This window comes from Peromyscus maniculatus, chromosome X, assembly GCF_049852395.1.
Source record: "Peromyscus maniculatus bairdii isolate BWxNUB_F1_BW_parent chromosome X, HU_Pman_BW_mat_3.1, whole genome shotgun sequence".
Classification (NCBI taxonomy): Eukaryota; Metazoa; Chordata; class Mammalia; order Rodentia; family Cricetidae; genus Peromyscus; species Peromyscus maniculatus.
In genome coordinates this window covers 94,391,323-94,410,093 of record NC_134875.1, presented here as the reverse complement: position 1 = coordinate 94,410,093, position 18,771 = coordinate 94,391,323, and the positions used below count along the sequence as shown (strand labels likewise).

The 18,771-nt window shown below is 38.0% G+C and overlaps 1 pseudogene; it reads right to left on the bottom strand.

The window, feature by feature from the left end:
* LOC102917363 (BTB/POZ domain-containing protein KCTD2 pseudogene) overlaps positions 1–17,928 on the bottom strand; it is a 65,578-nt pseudogene extending 47,650 nt beyond the window's left edge.
* Between the last annotated feature and the right edge of the window lie 843 nt (positions 17,929–18,771).

Genomic DNA, 18,771 nt, shown 5'->3' with positions numbered 1-18,771 from the left:
CAAGTGGGCACATTTTGCCTGATAGGTTGGTGTTATAGTATGCAGAGTCCAGGTCCTGAAGGCCATTGATGTCTTTTTCGCCCTACCAGTTGCATAACACCTTCTGGCACTGTGAATGCTAGCCAACAGGGAGGCAATTTCAGCTACTATGATATATTTTCACTTTTATCTATTTAAAACTTGTCTTTCTCCAATTGTTTCAAACACAAGCATACCAAAATCTCAACTGCTTTGCACAATAGAATGTGGTAAAATAACATGTTCAATATTTACATCTCCCACATGATAACTTCTAGACACATACAAGATCATTGTGTATTTGAAAAATAGCTAGTAAGACTGAACAATTAAAATTTTAATTTTCCAATTCAGGTAATTTAAAAACAGGGCTTTTTGTGGCTAGGCGCTATCCTATTGGTATAGAACAGACAGTACAACTTTAGAAAATCTCTGTCAATATGTAACATGTGTTGGAGGATCTTATTTCAAGGAAAGTTCAAACACAATGTCTACTAGTAATACGGACATGGAAGACAATGATAATAGAATCTGATTGCTGAATCTAGCCACAGAAGGATTGATTGGCTTTTTTCAATGCTTGGAATTAAGATTAGGGTCTCATTCAAGCAAGGGAAGTACTCTAACAGTGAGCTATATTCAAAGCACTGCTTTAATTTTTACTTGTTGATTTTTATAAATTTTTGTTATCTTGGTACTGAGTCTTGCTCAGTAGCTATGGTTGGCCTAGAATTCACTGTGTAGATCTAACTCACAGAGATCTGCCTACCTCTGCCTCCAAAGAGCTGAAATTAAAGATATGTACCACCATCCAGGCCCATTTTTAAATTTTTGAACACCATGGATAAATGTGTAAACACCCTTTTTGTCTAGGTAGTTTAACTTTGCTTATAATTCCTCAACTCACAAATTTTCTGCTGATTCTATCCCAGTAAATGTTCTTATTTAGTTATTTATTAAATTAATTCATTTATTTTACATCCTGACTACAATTTCCTCTCACTCCTCTCTTCCAATTACCTCCCCCAACTCCCATCTGCTGTCCCCCATACAATCCATTCCTCCTCTTTCTGTTCATAAAGGGACAGGCCTCCCAAGGGTATCAACAAAGCATGACATATCAAATTGCAGTAGTACTGAGCTCCTCCCCTTGTATTAAAGCTGGGCAAGGCAACCCAGTATACAGCATAAACAAATGTGGCACATTTTTACATAGTTAAAGTAGTGTTCTGCAACATAAATATAACACATCTTTGCCTAGTTAAAGCAATATTCCACAACACAACTTTGATATACTTTTATCTTATATTTTATTTTGGTATGTTTTATTATCTCTTAAAAGCATGTTATTTTCTAATGAGATACAGAAAAGTAGTAAAACAAGATGGGAGGGGGAAAGAACTTGGAGGAGAAGAGGGAGGAGAAATTTTAATCAGGAAATATTATGTGAAAAAATGAATTTCAATTTCAATTTCAATAATTTCAATAAATGAGAAAAATAAAATGGAACAATATTAATATTTAAGTATGTGAAAAGCATGTTCTAGAAGTTGATTTCCATAAACAGCCATAGCTGTAAAACTTAAAAAAATATAACTGGGATGGGTGCTACTACAATGAAGAGGTATGTGTTGGAGAAAGGGAAAAGAAGTGAAATGGTTTCTATACTGTGGAGAGAAGTTGAGATGAAGATGACAGTGAAGAACAGGTTGATATAGGTGGCCATGTCTATACCTGTACACCTACTGAAGGGGCCTGTGTTGATATCCATTGTCCATGTTACTATCAAAGGTCATTTGGATGCCTGTGGTCTGGGCCACTACCATGTTGATGTCTGAGGGTCATGTTGCCACTGGGGCCATACTGAATTGAGTGGTCTGAGGCCATGATGATGTCTAGACATGAACTGTGGCAGAGAGCCCTGTCTGAGTCATGTTGGGCGCCAGATGTAGCATGAATCTTAAAAGTTCTTATTAATAAAATCAAACCTGTGAGCCAGGTATTGGGGTGAAGCTGGAAGATCAGAGATACAGAACAAGCCACAGCTATCTCACCTTGCCGGATCCTCAGCTGGTCTTGTCTCCTCAGACTGGAGGCCTCTGTGTCCTCATCCCAATGGCTCTCAGCTGAACTGCTGCTCCAAAGCCTGAAAGCTTAACCAGGCTAAATGCTTAAACAGCCAAAATGCTTCTAGTTTCTGGTCCTCATGCCTTATATATCTTTCTGCTTTCTACCACCACTCCCTAGGATTAAAGGCTTGCTTCCTGAGATTAAAGGTGTGAGTCACCATGCCTTTTTTTTTTTTAAAGAGAAAGCCAAGAGGTCAGAGCTCAGAGCTAAAATCACACCCTTCCTCCCGCGGTTGTCCTAGGTCTCCAAAAAAGAGCTACTTCCTGTGTGTAAGTCATTTCATAGTCTTTTGTTCTGCCTTCTCATTGGTTGTAAACCCAAACATGTGACTGCCTCGTCACTGTCTGTATGTACAGCCCCCCAGGTCTTAAAGGCATATGTCTCCAATGCTGCCTGTATCGCTGAACACACAGAGATCTACCTAGCTCTTCTACCAAGTGCTAGGATTAAAGGCTGGTGCCTGTGTTGATGTTCTGTGCCCCATATCACCACTGGGCCCCATGGGAGGGCTGGTCCTGGTGGCCTGGGCACTGGAGAACTGGTCTTGTCCATCCCCAGCTGCCTCAACAAGAGAGCTGCATTCTCTCTGGGAGAACTAGCCTTAGGGTCATGGGTGCATGCAAGCTGGCCCCAACCTTCCATGGCCCTAGGATAATTGCCAGCCCTCACTGGCCACAGCAACCAGAGTGCTGGCCCCACACGCTGGAGAGCTGACCCCACCCATTACCATGCATATGGGAGAGCTGGCCCCAATGGCATGGACACTAGAGAGCTGAACCTGACCCTTACCTGAGGGGTGTGGTCCTGGTGGAGGCCTGGACTGACCAACTCAGCTACCACCCTGGCCCACAACCAGGGCTTTGAGTTGGCCCATCCCAACCTCTTCCCCATCTATGATCTGCTGGAGCACATGAAGGGACTGGTCCTAGGGAACCATAGCCTCAGAATCTCCATAACCCTTTAGGCAACAGCAGGGTATCGGAGAGAAGTTTCAGTGAGGATCCAGTATTGATGGTGTACCAGAAGGCAGAGACCCTGAACCATACTGAAAACTCATTGCAATGAACATTTGCATTTATTTGGTCAAGAGGGTATACTGTGTAACATACTACTGCTCTCAAGGCTACTACAGACAAAAGAATAGATGATGGAAAGGTGGGAAAGGAGTAAAATATTTTTAATTTTGTAAATTTTTTTTTTGGAGTGGGAGGCTTCAGGAGTGGAGGCCAGACATAGAAGGACTGGGAAATGAGTGGGACTGGAGTACATGATATGAAATTACCAAAGATTCAATAAAATTATGTTAAATAAAGAAACATACAGTTGGACAATAAATCACTGAAAGCAGAAAATCTTTCAAACTCCAGGGTTCTAAACTACAATGCACATGTAGGTCTACATTTTGCTTTCTTTTGCATATGTAAATCTCCTTTATGTTATTAGGACATCTGAAATCAGCAACCTGGGTTTTGCCTCTGAATTTTCCAATTTAAAATTAAGTATTTTTGATGTCATTTTCCTGTGTTTCAAGTCCTTCGACTCATTGACTGACTATAACACCTTCTACTGGCACACTCCTTTCTAATTCTTATCCCTCTTTGCCCTTTTCATCTTTATTTATTATTTTGCCTACTCAGTTTCAATAGCTGATGAGTGTCTGCCCATAAGAGCAAATTTTCTTGCTTTAAGACATAGTATAAAATAATATAAAATATTATATAATATATATATAATTTATATGTATATATAATAATTTAATATATATAGTATATTATATGTTATATTGTCTATAATATATATTATACATATAATGTATATAAAAAATTATGTATATAAAATAATATAAAAGCCAGAATAATTCTCAGCACATAGTAAAAGACTACTATGTGCTGAGAATTATTCTGGCTTTTATATTATGCCATGGATTGTCCATTGACTTCTCTGAAACTTTCATTATTTTTTTCTTAGACTTTTGATTTTATTAACCAAACACAGTCTATTCTACAACTATTCTAAATTAGCTTTAGATACAGAATTAAATAGTTAGAGCAATCATGTAATCCAAAATGTTAAATTATTACTTACTAGGTTAAATGTAGGTTGTACAACCAACCTATATTTTATCCTAATTTAACAGAGTAGTTACAAACTGTCCTGGATTGTGATGACTGTGCCTTTTAGTGAACTAAGTTGATCTTAAAAAGGGTTCATAGCTATGATTCTATGATGTGGAATGTGAATTCTTAAACAAACTAATGCAGAATTGTCAAATGTGAGAATGCTTTTGTTAGTAGAGGGTATCAGGTATTCAGTCACACCAAAGTTGTTGGCAATGGATAATCATTCATGTGGCAGCAATGAGTAGCAACATTGACTGTCTAAAAGTTCTATAGTCATTATGCCAGATAAATGATCAAAAATACATTTTAACATGCTCAAATTAGTTAAAACACTGTAATTACATAAAGGAAATGGCATCTTGGAGATAACAAAGGATACAGTACTTTCCTGAGTATGTACAAGTATTTTAAATAAGGCTTTCTGTGGTAATGTTCATGGTTAACTGTAAATCACCTGCTATTCAGTAAATTAAAGTAAGGATACTTTAGTCAGGTTGGAAGAGTGGAGGGATAAAGTAAGTTGTTCTGTCCTGGTAAGATTTTTTTTTGGTCAAGCATGAGTTATCTGGGAAGAAGAAATTCAATTCAGAAAATACCTCCATCGGATTACCAGCAGACAAGTCTCTAGGGCAATTGTGATTAATAATTGATATAGAAGGACCCATAAATGGCCTACTGTACTGGGGGTGGTGCCACCCTTGTGCAGGTGGTCCTAGCTTCTTCTATAAGAAAGCAGGCTGAACAAGCCATGGGGAACAGCCAGTAAGCAGCCTTCCTCCATGGTTTCTGACTCATTTTCTGCTTCAAGGTTCCGTCCCTGAGTTCTTGCCCTGACTTCCTGTCATGATCACCTATGTAGTTGCTTTTTGCCATGGTCTTTATCACAGCAACAGAAAACAAGATAAACAAAAACAAACAATGGCAAAGGCTAGGGAAAGCTCCTAGTTCAAAGAGTTCAAAGAGTATGAAAAGATAACAGTTGTGTGCTAAAGAATCTGAAAAGTTTGTAAATGTCTTAGAACTATTGTACAACTACAGTAGACTTGCATTCCTTACTTGCATTCCTTACTACCTATTTCCATATGACAGAAAATATTGATATTGTCACTAGGGTATCACTTTCTGTATTGTATTCCTGATGACTGTGGGGAATAGTGAGGGAAAGGATTTGGACATTAATCTAAGGCCAGTGGTTTGAATGACCTTAGAAAGATCAGGCTTATTACTGACTAGATCTTACACTTAAATTAACCCATAATTCTTATCTATGTTTAGCCACATGGTTTGGTGACTTTTCTCAGTTCTGCCTTATCATCTTGCTCCCCCTGTGTCTGGTGACTCCTTATTTTGCTCTTCCTCTTTCCAGCATTTTCCTAGTCTGCTGTCCCACCTGTACTTCCTGCCCGACAACTAGCCAATCAGTGTTGAAGAGCATTATCCCACAGCAGGAGAGGGTATCAGGAGATGGGAAGGCAAGTGGAGGACTAGGTCTATGGGATCAGAATTTAGAGAATGTGAGAGTTCAGAGGGCAGATATCCTGCCTGTTCTTCTCGTGCTTAAGTAGTTTATATCTCAAATATCAAGTGCCTTTCTTTTTAAGCTAATTAAGTTATCAGAACATGTCCTACTACAATTACTTGTAGGTTTCTTCCATGTGAGTTTCTGACAGGGCTCAGAATACTTTTAGCATTTATATTATATAGTTAAACTTTAATTTTAATTGTAGTCATTAAAAGTGAGCCCAAATTCTCATATTAAGTTTATTCCAGTGGAGCATGATATTTCCCCTAATTTCCTAATTTCCCCAACCTCATTCTGTGCTGTATATTTTTTTCTTCTATTGACTTGGAAATTGATAGTGAAACTATTTTATCCCATCTTGAGGGACTGTTTTCAAACTTTATTTGCCAGGGGTCTTCTGTGTTAGTGAAAGGGAAAGGGATATAATTTGACCATGAAATTCCCATTTGAATATCATGTTATTTGGTGAGGTATCTTAAGTTTCCATAGCCCACATTCATCTCAATGTTAATACACAGTTAATCAGGAATATGACTCTTAAAACAGAAGGTATGTTGTAGACGAATTTCTAAATGGTCTTATTAAACAAAAAAAAAAAAACACGGAGCCAAATATAGGGGTGAAAGCCTTAGAGATCAGGAAAAGCCACCGGCCAACCTGACCTCACCAACTCTGCCTCTTCTAAATGCAAGCTACTTCATGTCTACCCATGCCTTTATGTCCCTTGCTTTTCTGCCCTCTCATTGGCTTTTAGCCCAGCTACCCCACTTCCTTGTCACTGTCTGTCTGTACAGACCTCCAGGTTTCTTTCTATGTTTGGTACTGGGATTAAAGGCCTGTGTCACAATGCTTGACTCTGTTCCCTAGTATAGCCTTGAACACACAGAGACCCTGCCTGCTAAGTGATCAGATTAAGGGTGTGTGTTGCCTGACTTTGTTTACTTAAAATGGCTGGGCTTCCCCCCCCCATCTCCAGGCAAACTTTATTTATCAAAGCACAAATAAAATATCACCACAGTATATTAACTGCATTATTTGTTTCTATAAGGATTCTAAGCAGCTATAGCAATACGAAAACAATATGCCATGTTTCAAAATCTCTATTCTTCTACTCTATGGCATGTAGTTAGAATATTTATTATATATCTATAACATGTAGATCTAATGGTCAAGCAATTATAAATAATATAAGCCTCTGTGTGTTTACTTGGCTCTGAGAGGCTGCTGAACTGTGGATGAGAGAGTTGTCTGGACTGTGAGGGGGTCAGATGAGACTGGAGAAAAGTTATGGCTACACCCTCCTCTCAGACATCAACTCAGGCAGATATCCCCAGCTCAAGTGCAGGCCACATAAGCCAGAAGAACATGTAGGCAAACTCAGGAAGAGACTAACTGCTGGAACAGAGGCCACTCCACCCACCAGAACCCCTGTCTCCAACTTGGGTAGAGACTCCTTGATGGAACAGAGGCCATGCTTATTGTCAGAACTCCAGGAAGGCCACCCGCCTGCAGACCCCCTCCACTCTCTTAGAGATCCCTGACAGTATTTCCAATCCCCACTTCCATCCTCTTCACCATGTTCCAGCCCCTAACTTAGGTGGAGACACCCTTATTCAACCAAAGGCCATACCAGCTGCCAGAAGTCCAGGTAGGCTGCTCACACACAAACCCTACTTTCTTGGTCCACCCTACCACCAGTTTTCCTCCTCCCCTCCTCCCTGCCTAGCTGAAGCCCCCAAATTGGGCAGAGACTCCCTTCGGGATCAGAGGCCATGCTGACTGCTAGAAATCCAGTACCCAACACTGATGGAGACACACTGCTGGATGAGAGAATACACTACTTACCAGAGGTTCAGTGCCCAAATCAGATGGAGATCCCCCTACTCAACAACAAATAATGAAGCCAGAAGACCAGAGAGGAGACAGAAACCAAGGAACAAAACACCTGTCCAACAAAGACAAACCCAGAAATCAGCATCTTGACATATAATTACCCCAAACTCAGATGCCTAAATGCCACAGCAAGAACATGATTAGCAACAGCCAGAGCAATATTTCACCACTAGAGTTCAGTGATCCTACTATAGCAAGCCCTGAGTATTCCAACAGAGCTGAAGCACAAAAAAGACCTTAAAACCAGCTTTATGAAGTTTATATATGCCCATAAAGAAAAACAGAATACATTTTCTAAAGAATTCTAGGAAAAGACAAAGAAAGATTGGAGAAAATAAGAATATCCTTTAAAGAAAGCCAAAAAAGCCAATAGAAAACAGGAAATTGATAAAAGTGTTCAAGAGCTGAAAATGGAAATAGAAGCAATAAAGGAAACAAAAATTGAGGGAATTATGTAAATGGAAAATCTAGGTAAGCAAACGGCAATTACAGACATAAGCATCACCAACAGAATGCAAGAGATGGAAGACAAAATCTCAGGCATTGAATACACAATAGAAGAAATAGATTCATTGATCAAAGAAAATGTTAAGTCTAAAAAATTCCTGGCACAAAACATCCAGGAAATCTGGGAGACTATAAGAAGACCAAACATAAAAATAATAGGAATAGAAGAAGGAAAAGAATCCCAGCTAAAAAACACAGAAAATATATTTAAAAATATCAGAGAAGAAAATTGTCCTAAAGAAGGAGATGCCTATAAAAGTCCAAGAAGCACACAGAACACCAAATAGATTGGATCATAAAGAAAGTCAGCCTCTCCACATACTAATCAAAACACTAAACACACAGAACAAAGAAAGAATAGTAAAAGTTTCAAAGGCAAAAGGCCAAATAACATATAAGGTAGACCTATTAGAATTATATATGTCTTCTCAACAGAGACTCTAAAAGCCAGAGAAGCCTGGACAGATTTCCTGGTGACTCTAAGAGATCAAGAATGCCAGCCTAGACTACTATACTCAACAAAACTTTTAACCAACATAGATGGAGAGAACAAGATATTTCATGACAAAAATCAAATTTAAAAAATATCTATCCATAATCCAGTCCTATAGAAGGTATTAGAATGCAAATTCCAACTCAAGGAGGGTAACTTGGAATAAAAATTAGGCAATAAATAACCTCACCCCAGAAAAAACACACATACATACCCCCCACACACTACCACTACCACCAAAATAACAGGAATTAACAATCATTGGTCATTAATATCTCTCTATGTCAATAGACTCAATTCCCCAATAAAAGGACATGGACTAACACAATGGGTCCTGAAACAGGATCCTTCTTTCTGCTGTATACAAGAAACTCACCTCAACATCAAAGATAGACATTACCTCAGATGTTTCAATTCTGAGTATCTATGCCCTCAACACAAGGGCACCCACATTTGTAAAAGGAACATTACTAAAGCTTAAATGACATCGACCTTCACACACTGATATTGGGAGACTTCAATATCTCACTTTTCAATGGACAGGACATCCAGACAAAAACTAAACAGAAAAATACTGAAACTGTCAGATATTATAAACACAAAAACTGACAGGTATTATAAACACAAAAGAATATACCCTTTTTCTCAACACATCATTAGAACTTTTTTCTAAAATTGACCACATACTTGGTCACAAAAAGGCTCAATATATATAAGAAAATTGAAATAACCTGTGGTGATATTTTATTTGTGCTGAAATGTGATACTTTATTTGTATGTTAATAAAGTTTACCTGGAGAACAGAGGTCATAGTCAGCTATAAACAGAAGTCAGGCAGTGGTAGCACTTGCCATTAATCCGATCACAAGGCAGGCAAGAGGGGAAGCGGGAGACACTGAGAAGAGTGGAGGGAGGGAAATGTAATATTTGAGAGAAGAATAAAAGAGAACTACTGAAAGATTCAAAATGAATCAATTCGAATTTCTTATAGAAATGATAGAAATGAATAATTTGATATAATCATTAGAAACTTTCCTAGAAGATAGAATTGAATATATATATTCTCTTTATTGTTTAGCACTGAGAGATTTCTTTTCATTTGACTGGATACTGAGCAGATAGACTAAGTGTAGCTCTTCACCATTCCTTACTGTCCTCCAAATCCAATTCCCCCTTCATTCTCCTGGCTATTTAGGTAACCATCTGCTGAAGATTGGCCCCCCTCCTCATTCCTATCTCCAGTGGAACACAAAGATCTTCTCCAATCTTTCCTCACCCCATACTATCCTAGTCCTCAAATCCAGGAGGCATTCCCTGGGAACCCACAGGCTACTCCAGCCACGCAAGCAGGTAGCCTAACTGCAGATTTTTACCATTACCTCCTCTCCTCCAAATCCAATACCACAGTCTCACCCCATCTGTGTAGCAGACCCCCTGTTGCAGCCTCTCTCTTGTCTCTCCAACAGATTAAATCCCCTATTCTCATCCCCAGCTCTGCAGCAGACTAAGTGTAGTGGCCTCTTTTCACTTTCTGCTCTCAGTCCCAGGGGACTAAGCATATCCTGGTGGAACACCCTGCTTTCCTCTCTCCTGTAGATCCACTCAGCTCATCCTTCCTAGCCCATCCCCATTCCCAAATGTCAGCTCCCAATACCTATTAACACATTTTACCTGTAAACACCAAGGGCCACACCTGGCAGGATCTCAGATTAATTTCCTACAAAGCAACATCCAGCCACCATACTCTCCTAAGAACCAGAGAGGGCAACAAAAACCACGGATCAAAACACTTACCCACCAAAGACAAGACTGGATATCATCACCTAGAAGTACAGTCTTTGCAAAACCAGATGCCTAGAAGCCAATGTAGAACACAATTAATAATATCCAGGATAATATTTCTCCAGTAGAGCCCAGGAACCCTACCTTAGCAGGCTCTAAGATTTGCAACATAGGTGAAATACAAGACAAATATCTTAAAATAGACTTTATGAATATGATAGAAATCCTTAAAGAGGAAATTAATAAATATCTTAAAGAAATCATTGAAAACACACACAGTAGAAGGAAATGAATAAAATAGTTCAAAACCTGCAAGTGGAAATATAATCAACAAAGAAAACAGAAACTTAGAAAATTTAGAAATGAAAAATTTAGGAACTTTAACAGGATCCCTGAAGGCAAACTTACCAACAGGATACAATGAATCTCAGGTGCTGAAGACCTTATAGAAGAAATGGATACCTTGGCCAAAGAAAATGTTAAATAAAAAAAAATCCTGGAATAAATCATCCAGGAAATCTATGAGACTATGAAGAGACCAAATATAAGAATAATAGGAAGAGAGGAAGGCAAAGAAAACACATGTCAAGAAAGCAAAGAAAAAATATATTTTCAAAAAGATCATAGAAGAAATTTTCCCTATCCCATAGAAGGAGATGCCTACCAGGGTACAAGAAGCATACAGAATGCCAAATAGTCTAGACCAGAAGAGAAAACACTAAATGTGCAAACAAAGAAAGAATATTAAAGCCTGCAAGCAAAAAAGACCCTGTAACATGGAACTGTACCAGTTGTGTGTACCTAGAGTTTTCCTGCCTTGCCCACAGTCAGGACAAATCTCTGTCACCCGCCAGTCCCACAGCCGCTCAGACCCAACCAAGTAAACACAGAGACTTATATTGCTTACAAACTGTATGGCTGTGTCAGGCTTCTTGCTAACTGTTATTATAGGTTAAATTAATCCATTTCCATAAATTTATACCTTGCCATGTGGCTCATGGCTTACCGGCATCTTCACATGGTGCTTGTCATGGTGGGGCTGGCAGTGACTCCTTCTGCCTTCCTGTTGTTTCTTTTCTCCTCTCTGTTAGTTCCGCCTATACTTCCTGCCTATCCACTGGCCAATCAGTGTTTTATTTATTGACCAGTCACAGTAATTTGACATACAGACCATCCCACAGCACTTTCCCTTTTCTTTCTTTCTGTTTTTTTTTTTTTTTCGAGGAAGGTTTTAACTTTTACACATCTCCAAAGCGTGTGTATATTAGGTAATTTGGGCGTAGCTTCTCTTACTACTCCCTGCTGGAGGGGGGCGCTGTATCTTATGGGGACACAAAGAAAAATTTAGGATTATGGAGTAGTCCATGAGGATGTATAGTCTGAGCCAGTTGCCTTGAAAAGGTTCTGGATGTTGGGTCATATGAGCTATGGTGTCATCGGAGACCTTTCAGGGGGTCTTGGCTGGTCAGACCTGATGTATCTTAATCTGGAACAAATCCATAGCCTCTGGCTTTCTGTGGAAACAAAAGCTGAGCCTCTTTTACAAAGCAACATATCCTTATATCTAAATTTTGAAGTCAAGGTACCTTTAAAATATACATTTTGGCATAACTCAACAGCTTTTGCAATCAAATTTTTTTTCAGTTACGAATATCAAAGAGAACATAATCCAGATTCTCTGTGTGGTAGCCCTCTTTACGTGGCTTATTTTTTATATTACCTTGAGCCTATTGCTTTAAACTGCAGCCTTCTAAGCCTGAAACGGTGCTGTGGCTGCTGCCTCCACCCACTTCAGCTTCCCAACATGGCGGTGGTAGGTTTTCCGCCAGCTCGGGGATTCATCAACTCTCAGAAATAGTGGGTCTATGCTTCTATCAAAGCAGCATATAGCCCAGAATCCTCTTTTTGTTTTGTACTAGCAAAGGCTAAATCCACGATGCAGCTTAATGTGCCACTTGCAGAGGCCTCATTTCCACCATACTGTAGGTCAAGCAGTAACCCGCCATAGTAGCTCAAACATGCAGGCTGCCATTAACTTGAGAGAAACAACTAGGAACTGTTTTTTGCTCTGTTTTAGAATCTTTTTCTCAGGTTTTAGGTGGAAACTCTTGCCAACAAGTTGGGCGCCATTTGTAGATGTAACCAACCATCTTATTAAATAAGAAACACATAACCAATGCAAAGAAGAAAGCCAAGAGATCAGAGCTAAGAGCCTTACCCTGCAGCTAGCCTCTTAAGCCAAGAGACCTCTCCAAAAAGTGACCTACTTCCTGTGTGTTTGTCTTTATATAGTCTTTTTGTTCTGCCTTCTCATTGGTTGTAAACCCAAACACATGACTGCCTCATCACTGCCTGTAATACAATCCTCCAGGTCTTCTATGGTATTGAGATTAAAGGCATGTGTCTCCAATGCTAGCTGTATCCTTGAAAATAGAGAGATCTACCCAGCTCTTCTACCAAGTGCTGGCATTAAAGGCGTGCACTGTGAATTCCCAGCTCTGCTATGGCTTGCTATTAGCTCTGACCCCCAAGCAACTTTATTTATTAACATACAAATAAAATCACATTTCAGTAAAAATAAAATACCACCATAGTTGTGTTCCTGGAGCTGGAAGAATTGTGACACATACCAGCTATAGAGAAGAAGCAATCTCCAATTGATAACCATCTGCAAATAAAAATTTATTTGCCTCCAATGGAGTCTCACTGGGTAAACCACCTACTCTTAACTGTTAGCTGCATGCCCAGCAGTAGATGGCTAACAGATAATGAATTCATGGCATCTCTGGAGGTCTCTTATCTCATAATTTTGAATCAGGGCTCTTCTTTTTATAAATATATTTCTTATTTTATTTATATATTGTTCCTCTCTCTGTTTACCCTATAGGTCCTTTTTTATGTATTATGGATTTCAGGTTAATGCATTTATGGAATTCTTGAGTGTGTGAACAAGTGCATCTCTTTTCTTTGGTTTTTTTTTTATACAATTCAAATGTTTTAAGCTCATTTGCTTTTCAAGGAGAGACAGAAATGAGGTGGATATGGATGGGAGGGGAGGTACAAGCTGGGAGGAGCAGAACCCATAATCAGGATATATTATGTGAGAAAAAAATCAAATTTCAATAAAAGGAATAAAAGAGAAGTGATAAGAAATACTGGATAAGAATATCTTAGCTTAGGTTAGATATAAGGTATGTAGGAGTGATTATCTACATGGATATGGATTTCATTGTGTGTGGTTGGAAAGATGTGGGCTCATTCAAAGAAATAATATAATGAAAATAAAACATATATAAGAATGTTAAGGACAACAAACTGTGTGTGCAACAACAGATAGACCATAAAATATCCAAAGGCAGTATTTGAACAAATGGATGTAACAACAGTCTAATAAAACCTTACTTACAAAAACAGAACAAATTCTAAATTTTGCTTTAAGAAATAGTTTGATGGTCATTGGCTGAAAGGAAATTGGAGTTTTAGAAATGAATTAAAAACAGTTATCAAAAGCCATCAGAGACAGGACAATGCTGTTCAAGCAAAACAAACAATATCAAGTGTTGCAAAGTCAAAAGTAAATACTTTTAAAAAGGCAAGACAAAATTGTAATAACAAACACAGGTGTTTTTAGTCAGAAAACACTAAAATATCTTACTGATAAAATATTTACTTTATTTTTAATTATGTAGTATGTTTGTGTCTTTGTGGGGTTATATGCACATGAATGAAGGTACCTCCAAATGCCAGAAAAATGTATTAGATCTCCTGGAGCTAAATTTAAAGGTGGTTGTGAGACACCTGATATGAGAGTCAGGAACTCAGCTAGGTGTCCTCTACAAGAGTAGTGTGCACTCATCCAATGAGCATTCTACCCAATCCCTCTGTGGGCTTTTGATATAGCAAGATGCCATTGTTTGTATATCAAGTTTCAGCAGTGCTCCAGAAGTCAGATTTCAGTAAACTGAAACAAATGAAATGAAGCAGGTTACTCTTTGATACAATTTTGTTATAAAGGAAATAGATATAATAATAACTGAAGGTGATGATGCTCCAAAAAATATTTTTTATATAAGAGAGAATGAAGGATATTTAAAAGTGAATAGGGAAGAGCTAAAGAAGATCCATGATATACGTAATTTTAAAAGAGAATTATTGAAAAAAATAATATGAAGGAAAAATGAACAAAGAAAGTTATTTCATTTTTGAGAGGAAAGAAATATTCTTCATTAACATTATAGAGAATAAGAATACAGTACATTTGAACTACTCTTCCCAATTGTCATGGATTTCCTATTCATACTTCTGTGTTTTCTTAGGGCTCACTTACCATTTTTCAAAACTTTATATATGATGGCTTAGATTACTCATGTGGTCCAATTATCCAGAGGCTCAGTCGAGGCTGGGTATCCCCAAATAGTTGTATTCATGCCATGGTTATTAATACATTTAGTGAAGACCACTAGAAAACTTTCCTCTGCAGCAGGCTAGGCATAACTTCTCACAATGCAAGAGTGTGAAAATCGAAGTTGCAAAATCATTTATGGATAGCTCTTAGAGTTTGCTGTGTCTGTTCCATTACATTCTAATTGTTAAGAAGGTCATGGGAGCAGCCTGAATTTAAGGCAGAAATGAGTACACTAGATCCCTTAGAAAGGGTAGAAACATTCTATTGCCAGAGAGCATGTAGATAGGAAAGGATATTGCCACTATTTTGTGAACAAACTCTCACAAGCCTGTTTAGAGACCATTTCTCTTGAAACATCATCAATTATCTTCTTCCTGTTCTTTACAAAATGGACTAATTAAAATGACCAGATAGAATTAAGAACATTTTCTTTTAGTTTTGATAGAATTAGTAATACTTTTTTATTTTTATTCATATCTTCCTAATACTATAGAAAAATAAAGTAGCTGGAGTACATTTGATTCTATATATTATTTTGAGACAGAGTTTTTCTGTGTAGCTTTGAGCCTTTCCTGCATCTCACTCTGTAGACCAGGCTGGCCTCGAACTCACAAAGATCCGCCTGGCTCTGCGTCCCAAGTGCTGGGATTAAAGGCATGTGCCACCACCGCCCGGCTGATTCTATAATCTTTAACAGTTGAAAATGTGGCAATCTTTCTTTAAGTTAATTTCAAACACTAACATCCAAAATGCAGTATGACAACCCTTGGAATTTTGTCTTAAGGTTTTGGGTTATAACATGCATACATGATGCCAAAACACTCATGACACATAAAATAAAAATAAATAAATAGTAAAAATAATTTCATAAAATCTCTCTTATATTCCATTACTTTAAAATTGGGAGCTGATGATTCTCCAAACTGCTTTATTCCAAATTTCTCTTTTAGCCTCTCCTCCTACTTTATCCTGTCTCTGTTTTTTCCCCTTTCTTGAGTCTGTATTAAAATTGGTTTACAAATATATTGGGTAAATCACCAGGTAGTTATCTATATAACAGAAGTTCCAAAGCAAACGAGAACAAGGGCTGGGGATGAGTAGGTTTTATGTTTTTACAGGAGATTTTGCAGTTGAGCAAGTAGGACAAATTAAGTGTGACATCTTAGTTACTATTTTCAGGTCCTTGGATATAGCAATTTATTTATAAAATGTGGGAGATAAAAGATAAGCCAAATGTGCAAGTGCTATGAAGTACAATGTACATGATATGGGCAAGCATGCAGCAGGGATCTAGTTTGCCCACACTATCCCAGTTTATGCTATTGACCTGACATCTCACCTGTTTAGAATGTTCTTTCATGCCCACACTGGAAATTAAAGAACATGGTCATGCTATCTAGTATTTCTGTGACAAAGCACAATACAGAGCAAAACTCAGGTTCATCTAAAACTTTGCAGATTTTATTGACAACAAATATGTCATCTATGCCATTTTCAAATATCTGTTCTTATATTCTCAGCAAATATAGTCTAGAGCAATGGTTCTCATCCTGTGGGTCACAATCTGTTTGTGGCTGTATATCAGATGTTTACATTATGATCCATAACAGTGGCAAACTTACAGTTATGAAGTAACAACAAAGTAATTTTCTGGTTGTGGGTCACAACAACATGAGGAACTGTATTAAAGGATACAGCATTAGGAAGGTTGAAAACCACTGGTCTAGAACGTAACAATGGGTATATGAGATATTCCTGTTGATCAAGAAACTACATAAGACTGTGAGGTGCCTAGTTAACTTGCGTAAGCAGGGAAGAAGGAGAAAGAATAAAATGTAATTCATTATGTTAATATTCTCCATATTTGTAAACATGGCTTGGAATTCTTTTTGTTTGTTTGTTTGTTTAGATATGCACCCCATTTTTTAAAAAAGATTTATTTATTTATGTATATGGATGTTCTATCTGCATGTATGCCCACCCTCCAGAAGAGGGCACCAGATCTCATTACAGATGGTTGTGAGCCACCCTGTGGTTGGCTGGGAATTGAACTCAGGACCTCTGAAAGAGCAGCCTGTGCTCTTAACCACTGAGCCATCTCTCCAGCCCCCTGTACCCCATTTTTATTAAGAGATTTTCTATTCATTTTACATATCAACCACAGATTCCCCAGTCCTCCCTCCTCCCCCCCCAGCCTTACCTCCTAACCCACCCCTCATTCCCATCTCCTCCAAAGCAAGGTCCCCCACAGGGAGTCAGCAGAGCCTGGTACATTCAGTTGAGGCAGACCCAAGCCCCTCCTCCCTGAACCAAGGCTGCACAGTGTCCCACCATAGGCACTAGGCTCCAAAAAGCGAGCTCATGCACTAGGGACAGGTCCTGATCCCATTGCCTCGGGGTCCCCTAAACAGTTCCAGCTAAACAACTGTCTTGCTTATCCAGAGGGTTTAGTCCAATACCACAGGGGCTCCTCAGCTATTGGTCCACAGTTCATGTGTTTCCACTAGTTTGGCTAGTTGTCTCTGTACTTTTTCCAATCATGGTCTCAATATCTCTTGCTCATAGAATCCCTCCTCTCATCGATTGGACTCCTGGAGCTCCACCTGAGACTTGGCTGTGAATCTTTGAATCTGCTTCCACAGTCACTGTTCTTCGACCAGTTCTATGATGACAGTCAGGGTATTCAGTCATCTGAACACCAGAGTAGGTCAGCAGTTTAGAATTCTTTAGAAACAAAGGCTATACTAAGTGTATTTTGATTTTCAAGTAATTTTTTGCTTTATTCTGGTGTTGATAATTACGTTTTTAGGAGATATTACCTATATAGTATATCCTAATGACCTTTGACAACTTTTTAAAGGATTTATTTACTTTATGTGTATTATTGTTTTGTTTGCATGTATGTACCTGCACTGCATGCTTGCCTAGTGCTGCTGAAGTTCAGACGAGGACATTCAATTCCTTGGAAGAGAAGTTTCAGATAGTTGTGAACTTCCACATTGGTGCTTAAAACTGATCCCTGGTCCTCTACAATAAGTACGTTTAACTGCTGAGCCATCTCTCCTTCCATCCTTTGATAACTTTCAAAAGAAACACTGGATAGGAAAAAGTAGCTTTTTATTTGTGCTACACAGTGAGTAACTTTTTTTTTTATTTCAAGTCACTGATAACTCACTAAATTCTTTTAATTATTAGTTTGATATGGGGCATCAAGTTATTAGGGTTGTTAGAAGAAAGTGATCCCAGCTGATACTGAATAGTTTTTATTTCTAGGTAGTACAAACACCCACACATGAACACAGTTATCCAGTTGTTTGTCCACACTTTGGAAATGGTGTTCCTTTATTAAGAAAATAATAATGGTACTAAATACATAATGGCAAAAAGTTTTTTTTAAAAAAATATTATTGAATTAGGTGATAAATAACAATGCTAACACAGATCACTTAATGTTTTAGTATATTCTGCATACATGATATTAAAATATCATTTGTGATTTTTCTTTTTGCACATTCCACTCTATTTATAGTTTATTTTTATCCAGAATCACTGTAATAAAACTTTATTGATCCCCAAATTTTCCCACAAAAATCTGTTAATTTGTTGAATCAACTACGTTTTTGTTTTTAACTTGTTTCAATAGATAACTTTTTTACTGTCACATTGCAGTTTAAGCCACTCATTTGCAATGATGACATGCCATACGTGTCATTTGATAACAACAACAAAAAAACCCTTTGTTAATTAGCAAGTAACTCTATTTAAGTTGCTTTAATATAGAAATTCTTCAATTGAGATTGAGTATTTAGTTTTTCTTTGCCTATAAATAAATGATATAATTTGGGAAGAATTGGTTAGTCTAATTTTGGGTTGACCCTAGGGGGTTTTTACTTTGGTGTGT